Source organism: Bufo bufo, chromosome 3 (genome assembly GCF_905171765.1).
Source record: "Bufo bufo chromosome 3, aBufBuf1.1, whole genome shotgun sequence".
Classification (NCBI taxonomy): Eukaryota; Metazoa; Chordata; class Amphibia; order Anura; family Bufonidae; genus Bufo; species Bufo bufo.
Window position 1 is genome coordinate 365878629 of NC_053391.1, and position 10345 is coordinate 365888973.

General features: G+C 42.4%; 1 pseudogene; it reads right to left on the reverse strand.

Moving 5' to 3' along the window:
* Positions 1 to 7696: 7696 nt before the first annotated feature.
* LOC120993797 lies at positions 7697 to 9568 on the reverse strand (annotated as a pseudogene).
* Positions 9569 to 10345: the final 777 nt, after the last annotated feature.

The window sequence follows — 10345 nt, forward strand, 5'->3', positions numbered from 1 at the left end:
TTTCCGTCCAGTCTTCTACATGGCATTACCCTCCGCAGAGCATTCTCTATAGATATTCTATATCCATAGGCTTCACTGCATACAGCAGATCCATGATAGCTGTTATATAGAAGTGCAAACACACTCTATCTGTTCTGCTATAGCTCCTGAAATTTGAGCTTAGGGACTACATTTCATAAGCAAGTATATTACTACATGTCAGCGCTTTTAGGACTCAATAAAGTTAGAGAAACCAGACTAACCCTTTTAATTATTGACTTTTGCATAAATACTGTATTACATGGAGGCCGATATAAGGATACCTACAAATCTTTTTACAACGTTTAATGAATATCTAAAGCATTTTAACTATAGCTCCAAGTAAGGCACAATTTGTAATATCTACTGTACCCCCATGTTGGTTTTTCCTATTAGAATGCAGATAAGGCTAAGGTCACATCATCACTGTGGTTTCTGTATTTCTGTTCTATTAGAGCAGTGGTACCAAACCATTTGTACCCCAAAAGCCCCATTTGGGACTGAGAGATGGTAGTAAGCCACATTCAACACAACAATCAAGTAAAGCCGGACTAGGAGCACAGCGGTAGGGGTAGGCCAGCATGAACATGGTTTAGAAACAAGGGAGAGCAGATAGGGTTAAAATTGAGCTGAAACAGGAGGAGTGGAGCTGTGGGCATGGTAAGGGGGGGGGGGGGCGGAGACAGGTAGGAGTTAAGAGGAGTAGAGAGAAGATGAGGGAGAGCCATTTCGAGAAGCAGGCAAACGTGCACCCACCCGCCCATTGGCAACTTTGTGTAAGAGGATAGTTAGTATCGGTAAGGGGCAATGTTGAGTGGGGCTTGCGTAAATAAGATGAAAAGGGGGGCAGTCGCGGCAGTCGGGAGGTGGGGGAGGTCCTCGAAGTTGGATAAAATATACTGATACGTGAGGATGGGAGGGCCCGCGGGAGGGGCTGGGCTCTCATAGAGGATCGGGATTGGAGGAATTTAAGGCGCCCATCAAGGTTGCCTCCGAGCTGGGTTTAACGGCTGGGGGTAAGATGGAGTCGCCGGATGGTTCTGGTTTGTTGGTTATGGTTATTTGGGGCTTCTAGGACCTCCCTCGCCAGGGGTTAATTATGGTTTTGTGTTATTTAACTGTTAATTATAAACGGCTATTGTGCCCGATTTAAATCCGAACCGTGGTTGTTGTGGTTATTTGGTTGGGATAAGGAGTAGAGTGTTCATTAGAAGGGAGTCAAGAAAAAGGTAAGCTCGAGTGAAGGTATAGCTAATACCATGGTCATTCATATGTCCTATTCTAAATAATAGGACCTGCACGCAGTGGCGTTGCTATGGCTGGTGTCACCCGGTGTGGTACAAAATGGTGTCACCCCCCCCCCCTCCCCGAAGCAATAATTTTTTTGCCATATAACCAAAAATATGTTGAAAGAAATCAAAGTTAATGCTTTTAAAAAAATAACGTTTATTTTAAATTCAACCTTTACTGAATAAATAACATTTTTACAACACTAAATTTAACAGGAAAAAATATAAATAATTAAATAACACAAAATGCAACAGGAACAAATAATAAATAAATAATTAAATAACAGAAAATTCAACAGGAACAAATGCAAGTGCACTTAAAGAGGACCTTTCATCAGAATCAAGTATGTAAACTGAATATACATACATGGAGAGCGGCGCCCAGGGACCCCCCTGCACTTACTATTATCCCCGGGCGCCGCTCCGTTCTCCGGTGATAGCCTCCGGTAAAGTCATAGTTAGGCTCCACCCATTTGAGCCTGCTGGCGTCTCCTTCTCCTATGCTGTAGCGCTGGCCAATCGCAGCGCTCAGCTCTTAGCAATGCTATGAGCTGAGCGCTGCGATTGGCCAGCGCTACAGCATAGGAGAAAGAGACGCCGGCAGGCTCAAATGGGTGGAGCCTAACTATGACTTTACCGGAGGCTATCACCGGAGAACGGAGCGGCACCCGAGGATAATAGTAAGTGCAGGGGGGTCCCTGGGCGCCGCTCTCCATGTATGTATATTCAGTTTACATACTTGATTCTGATGAAAGGTCCTCTTTAAAGGGCTTCTGTCACCCCACTAAACCGTTTTGTTTTTTTTTGGTTACTAATAATCCCTACACTGCAGTCTCTGCATACATAAGCAAAATAATGATTTTCGTTCAGTAGAATTTGCTAAAAATCGATTTTTAAAATATGCAAATTACCTTGCTACCAGCAAGTAGGGCGGCTACTTGCTGGTAGCAGCCGCATCCTCCGATCGAAATGACGCCCCCTCGGCATTGTGAATGACAGGGCCAGGGAACGGAATCGTTCTCTGCTGGCTCTGTTAGAATTTCAAATCTCGCGCCTGCGCCGTACATGTCTTCAATCGGCGCAGGCGCATTGAGAGGCGGCTGCTGGCTCGACCGCTCCATCCTCAATGCGCCTGCGCCGGTGACGTCATCGCATACACCCGGAAGAGAAGACGCCGGCATCGCTGGAAGGAGGCGGAGAGTCTGGATGACGTCGCTGGATGCTCGAATCAGGTAAGTATGTAGGTAATAAGCATGCTGCCACAAAAACCACCAACGAAATGAGAATAAAAAATAATAAATGATTTTATAAAGAGTACAATTATTAACACTATACCACCAACGAATATGAATAATAAGCACCTACTCAATAAATATACAGATGCTTATATATGACACATATATAAATATCTGTATATATCTGTCAAATAGTATATATATATATATATCCACATGGGTGAATAAACACCACTTACTTTTACCTGGAGTGCTGTCCGTTGTTTCATCTTATATATGCTATATATATATATATATATATACATATATATATTTTTGAGTAAGTGATATATGTCATTATATATGTTTCTTTGTGTATATATTACTATATATATGTTCACGGACTGGCATATATATACACATAGAAACAGATATAGAGATACACATAAATATATATATATATACAGTTGCAAGAAAAAGTATGTGAACCCTTTGGAATTATATGGATTTCTGCACAAATTGGTCATAAAATGTGATCTGATCTTCATCTAAGTCACAACAATAGACAATCACAGTCTGCCTAAACTAATAACGCACAAAGAATTAAATGTTACCTTGTTTTTATTGAACACACCATGTAAACATTCACAGTGCAGGTGGAAAAAGTATGTGAACCCTTAGACTAATGACATCTCCAAGAGCTAATTGGAGTGAGGTGACAGCCAAATGGAGTCCAATCAATGAGATGAGATTGGAGGTGTTGGTTACAGCTGCCCAGCGCTATAAAAAAACACACACCAGTTCTGGGTTTGCTTTTCACAAGAAGCACTGCCTGATGTGAAAGATGCCTCGCACAAAAGAGCTCTCAGAAGACCTACGATTAAGAATTGTTGACTTGCATAAAGCTGGAAAGGGTTATAGAAGTATCTCCAAAGCCTTGCTGTTTATTGGTCCACGGTAAGACAAATTGTCTATAAATGGAGAAAGTTCAGCACGGCTGCTACTCTCCCTAGGAGTGGCCGTCCTGTAAAGATGACTGCAAGAGCACAGTGCAGACTGCTCAATGAGGTGAAGAAGAATCCTAGAGTGTCAGCTAAAGACTTACAAAAGTCTCTGGCATATGCTAACATCCCTGTTAGCGAATCTACGATACGTAAAACACTAAACAAGAATGGATTTCATGAGATTTTACCACAGAGGAAGCCACTGCTGTCCAAAAAAAACATTGCTGCACGTCTACAGTTTGCACAAGAGCACCTGGATGTTCCACAGCAGTACTGGCAAAATATTCTGTGGACAGATGAAATCAAAGTTGAGTTGTTTGGAAGAAACACACAACACTATATGTGGAGAAAAAGAGGCACAGCACACCAACATCAAAACATTATCCCAACTGTTAAGTATGGTGGTGGGGGTATCATGGTTTAGGGCTGCTTTGCTGCGTCAGGGCCTGGACGGATTGCTATCATCGAAGGAAAAATGAATTCTCAAGTTTATCAAGACATTTTGCAGGAGAACTTAAGGCCATCTGTCCACCAGCTGAAGCTCAACAGAAGATGGGTGTTGCAACAGGACAACGACCCAAAGCATAGAAGTAAATCAACAACAGAATGACTTAAACAGAAGAAAATACGCCTTCTGGAGTGGCCCAGTCAGAGCTCTGACCTCAACCAGATTGAGATGCTGTGACATGACCTCAAGAAAGCGATTCACACCAGACATCCCAAGAATATTGCTGAACTGAAACAGTTCTGTAAAGAGGAATGGTTAAGAATTACTCCTCACCGTTGTGCACATCTGATCTGCAACTACAGGAAACGTTTGGTTGAAGTTATTGCTGCCAATGGAGGTTCAACAAGTTATTAAATCCAAGGGTTCACATACTTTTTCCACCTGCATTGTGAATGTTTACATGGTGTGTTCAATAAAAACATGGTAACATTTAATTCTTTGTGTGTTATTAGTTTAAGCAGACTGTGATGGTCTATTGTTGTGACTTAGATGAAGATCAGATCACATTTTATGACTAATCTGTGCAGAAATCCATATCATTCCAAAGGGTTCACATACTTTTTCTTGCAACTGTATATATATATATATATATATATATATATATATACATAGAGTAATTCCAATATATTATCATAAATATATATATAGAAAGAGTCGTGATAGATAGTCACAGATGGACAGGCACAGATGGACAGGCACAGATGGACAGGCAGACATGGACAGGCAGAGATGGAGACGCAGAGATGGACAGGCAGACATGGACATGGAGAGATGGACACGCAGAGATGGACAGGCGTGTCCATCTCCCCGTGTCCATGTCATGTCCGCCTGTCCATGTCTGCGTGTCCATGTCTGCGTGTCCATGTCTGCCTGTCCATCTCTGTGTCTCCATCTCTGCGTCTCCATGTCTGCGTGTCCATCTCTGATCATCCATCTCTGCCTGTCCATGTCTGCCTGTCAATCTCTGCGTCTCCATCTCTACGTGTCCATGTCTGCCTGTCCATCTTTGCCTGTCCATGTCTGCCTGTCCATCTCTGCCTGTCCATCTGTGCCTGTCCATCTGTGCCTGTCCATCTGTGACTATCTATCACGACTCTTTCTATACAGGGAGTGCAGAATTATTAGGCAAGTTGTATTTTTGAGGATTAATTTTATTATTGAACAACAACCATGTTCTCAATGAACCCAAAAAACTCATTAATATCAAAGCTGAATATTTTTGGAAGTAGTTTTTAGTTTGTTTTTAGTTTTAGCTATTTTAGGGGGATATCTGTGTGTGCAGGTGACTATTACTGTGCATAATTATTAGGCAACTTAACAAAAAACAAATATATACCCATTTCAATTATTTATTTTTACCAGTGAAACCAATATAACATCTCAACATTCACAAATATACATTTCTGACATTCAAAAACAAAACAAAAACAAATCAGTGACCAATATAGCCACCTTTCTTTGCAAGGACACTCAAAAGCCTGCCATCCATGGATTCTGTCAGTGTTTTGATCTGTTCAACATTGCGTGCAGCAGCAACCACAGCCTCCCAGACACTGTTCAGAGAGGTGTACTGTTTTCCCTCCTTGTAAATCTCACATTTGATGATGGACCACAGGTTCTCAATGGGGTTCAGATCAGGTGAACAAGGAGGCCATGTCATTAGATTTTCTTCTTTTATACCCTTTCTGGCCAGCCACGCTGTGGAGTACTTGGACGCGTGTGATGGAGCATTGTCCTGCATGAAAATCATGTTTTTCTTGAAGGATGCAGACTTCTTCCTGTACCACTGCTTGAAGAAGGTGTCTTCCAGAAACTGGCAGTAGGACTGGGAGTTGAGCTTGACTCCATCCTCAACCCGAAAAGGCCCCACAAGCTCATCTTTGATGATACCAGCCCAAACCAGTACTCCACCTCCACCTTGCTGGCGTCTGAGTCGGACTGGAGCTCTCTGCCCTTTACCAATCCAGCCACGGGCCCATCCACCTGGCCCATCAAGACTCACTCTCATTTCATCAGTCCATAAAACCTTAGACAAATCAGTCTTGAGATATTTCTTGGCCCAGTCTTGACGTTTCAGCTTGTGTGTCTTGTTCAGTGGTGGTCGTCTTTCAGCCTTTCTTACCTTGGCCATGTCTCTGAGTATTGCACACCTTGTGCTTTTGGGCACTCCAGTGATGTTGCAGCTCTGAAATATGGCCAAACTGGTGGCAAGTGGCATCTTGGCAGCTGCACGCTTGACTTTTCTCAGTTCATGGGCAGTTATTTTGCGCCTTGGTTTTTCCACACGCTTCTTGCGACCCTGTTGACTATTTTGAATGAAACGCTTGATTGTTCGATGGTCACGCTTCAGAAGCTTTGCAATTTTAAGAGTGCTGCATCCCTCTGCAAGATATCTCACTATTTTTGACTTTTCTGAACCTGTCAAGTCCTTCTTTTGACCCATTTTGCCAAAGGAAAGGAAGTTGCCTAATAATTATGCACACCTAATATAGGGTGTTGATGTCATTAGACCACACCCCTTCTCATTACAGAGATGCACATCACCTAATATGCTTAATTGGTAGTAGGCTTTCGAGCCTATACAGCTTGGAGTAAGACAACATGCATAAAGAGGATGATGTGGTCAAAATACTCATTTGCCTAATAATTCTGCACGCAGTGTATATATATTTATGATAATATATTGGAATTACTCTATGTATATTTTTATATATATATATATATATATATATATATTTACTATTTGACAGATATATACAGATATTTATATATGTGTCATATATAAGCATCTGTATATTTATTGAGTAGGTGCTTATTATTCATATTCGTTGGTGGTATAGTGTTAATAATTGTACTCTTTATAAAATCATTTATTATTTTTTATTCTCATTTCGTTGGTGGTTTTTGTGGCAGCATGCTTATTACCTACATACTTACCTGATTCGAGCATCCAGCGACGTCATCCAGACTCTCCGCCTCCTTCCAGCGATGCCGGCGTCTTCTCTTCCGGGTGTATGCGATGACGTCACCGGCGCAGGCGCATTGAGGATGGAGCGGTCGAGCCAGCGGCCGCCTCTCAATGCGCCTGCGCCGATTGAAGACATGTACGGCGCAGGCGCGAGATTTGAAATTCTAACAGAGCCAGCAGAGAACGATTCCGTTCCCTGGCCCTGTCAATCACAATGCCAAGGGGGCGTCATTTCGATCGGAGGATGCGGCTGCTACCAGCAAGTAGCCGCCCTACTTGCTGGTAGCAAGGTAATTAGCATATTTTAAAAATCGATTTTTAGCAAATTCTACTGAACGAAAATCATTATTTTGCTTATGTATGCAGAGACCGCAGTGTAGGGATTATTAGTAACCAAAAAAAAAACGGTTTAGTGGGGTGACAGAAGCCCTTTAAAGAACATCTCAATCAATTCAGAACTTTGCTTTCCTAGCCTTTAAAGCTAAAAAACTGTTAATTACTTAATCGAAATCAATGGTTTGCACTAATTCACTTTCAACTGACAACAGTGCAAGATCGGAAAGCCTAGACTCTCCCATTGTAGATCGCAGATAATTTTTGATAAGTTTAAGCTTTGAAAAGCTGCTCTCGCATGAAGCCACAGATACGCAGATTGTGATAAATAATTTCAGACATAGTGAAGGGTGTGGGAGAGATTAAATAAAATCCCATTCAGCTATGAAGGTCAAAACTTGTAAAGCTGCCCAATCTGTGACTTCTTCTAGGTCCAACTTTGCTGCTATTAGGTGTCTTTTCAACCTTGGTATCTCCAGTAACAGCTCACATTCGGATACCTCATCATAGAAATTGGTCAGTTTTGGAATGGACACCTTTAATTCTCCTTTTGTGGCAGATATGAGACTCTTTGCTTGAACAGCCTCAAACATGTCTGCTACTTCCATGATGGCTCTTAATCTGGTCTGGAGTTCCAAATGAAAGATATCAATGCACTCAAGCATCGCCCTCTTATTTTCTTCTTGGAGACTTGTGCTTCCAGCATCTCTTGCCAGTTCCCCTGCCATCCTCTTCTTGAACCTGGCTCTTCTCTCTACTGCAATTCCATATCCATTAGAAATAGCCTTCCTGTTTTTTTCCTTTAAAATGGATTGTACACCTCCATGGATTCCAGCCATAGTAGCAGCATTATCATAACACTGAGAGCGGCACATCATTATGTCTAGTCCATCACTTTCTAGTTTTTTAAGAATGTCAGAACTGAGGTCAGCAGGTTTTTTCCCCTTTAAAGGGAAAATTCCCCAAAAAAACTTATTTTACCTAAACTTTCCTGTTGGTGATGTGTCCATATCTGATCACTTCAGACATCTGATCAGTATGCGATACATCAGGTGTGCTGTCAAACATGATGCCGAAGTACTTTGCAGACTTTATGTCCATTACAATTTTCTCCTTCACATGATTTGCCAGGACACTTATAAACTCATTCTGAGTTTGTGGAGACAGATAGGAGACAGACACGTTAAGTTTACAGGTGTGCCGCTTTAACCTAATTAGGTGTTCCTTCAGTACTGGATCGTACTTTGAAAGCATCTCAACCATCTCAAGAAAGTTCCCTTTATTCAAAGAAGACTCATCTTCCTTGTGGCCACGAAATGCCAGATTCTACTTGGCAAGAAACAATGTAATATCCAACAATCTGTGCAAAATGTCCCTCCGCTTTTTCTTTTCAGTCTCCATCCTAGAAATAGTTTGGGCATGAATGGTTTCATGCAGCCTCAGTCCTGCTGCCAAAGTTTTCCACTTTTCCAGAGAGTATAAGTGCTCTTCGGATGTCTCATGATTATATACTTTTGGGCTCAGTTTCCACCACTTCTGAAACCCAGTGACAAATTTGGATGTTTTATCTGTAGTACAGATGGCAAAGAGTCGGCAACAAAAGCAATATAAATTCCCGCTGACAGGCGAGTAAACCATCCATGTCCTCAGAATTTTCTCTCCGTTTGGCATGACCTTGTAAAACCACACTTTTGAAAGTTGGCGCACTTCTCCCTTTGCTGCAGGTTTTGCATCGGGCCTTTTTGTGACACTAAAAGGACCATCTTGGTTCTGGAAAGAAGCACTTCCTCTTTTCACAATTTCTACCCGAAAATGATCTGGAGCCGATATCTCCAGAAGGACACATCAAATAAAATTTGCAAATCTTTCTCATTAACTCCACTCATGTCTTTCATAGTATCAGGACTATTGCTTGAGTTACTTTCAGCACTCTCTTCTGCTTCAGATTCTGTCATTTCCATTCCTTGCTCTTCTGCTTGAAATTCTTCTATTTCCCCTCCTTGCTCTTCTTCAGATTCTGCCATTTCCACTTCTTGCTCCTCTGCAGAAATCTTTCTAGCAAAAGCATCAGTAGAATCAGCTTGATCAATTGTCTTTTGATGAACCCTGGCCATCATCTGGTCTTTTGACATACTTGAGCATAGATCCAGCAAGGGTTTTGATTGATTTAATTTTTGCCTCTTTTGTTCTCCTTTGGTGGCATCCACTTGGCCTCTTTGACTTATGCACTCCATGTGGCATGGTGGAATATTACCTTTGCTTTCTGAAACCCATTTGAAAAATAGAGGACAGAATGAAAACATATAATTTGTTTCTTGTGCTTTTCATATGTTGCTAACGGTATGGATAAACCATATAATATGGATAAACCATATAATACACCGTCCCTTGGTTAAACTTTGTGGGGAAGGGGGCTGTTGGGGGTGCTAGCAGACAGATCGCCGACTTTGGTGCTAGTGGCAGGGCCGGTGCAAGGATTTTTGCCAACACAAGCGATGCTACATTTTGGCCCCCCCTTCCTCCCAGAACTCCCACTAAGCATCCGGACCCCACTCCAATCTCACCAACTCCCTGCTGCCGCCCGCCGCCAGTCACACACCCCCTGACCCCATGTGTCGCTCGCACTGCACACGCAGCACACAACACAGCTATCAGAGCGACCACCCGCAGTGGCGGATCCAGAGCCTAGTCTTGGGAGAGGCACTTCCAGATTGTTTTGTGTCGGTGGACAAAAAATAATAGCAGGCTCAGGCTGGCAAGGCAACTTGATTTATGCTAAATTGCTTGGCTAGGGCCATTTTAGGGAACTCTTTTAGTGTGACAGTCAATTTATATGTGGTAATCACGGGACTAATGGCGAGCGTGATGGTAACTGTAGGCTAAATAACAGAAGGCTGGTCCTGGTGGTCAGTGGTGTAGCCTGTGTTCTACAAGGCTCATTTACTCTACTGGGAAATACAGGCCACACTACAGCATAATATACTGGAGTCTACAGTATACACAGTCCAGGG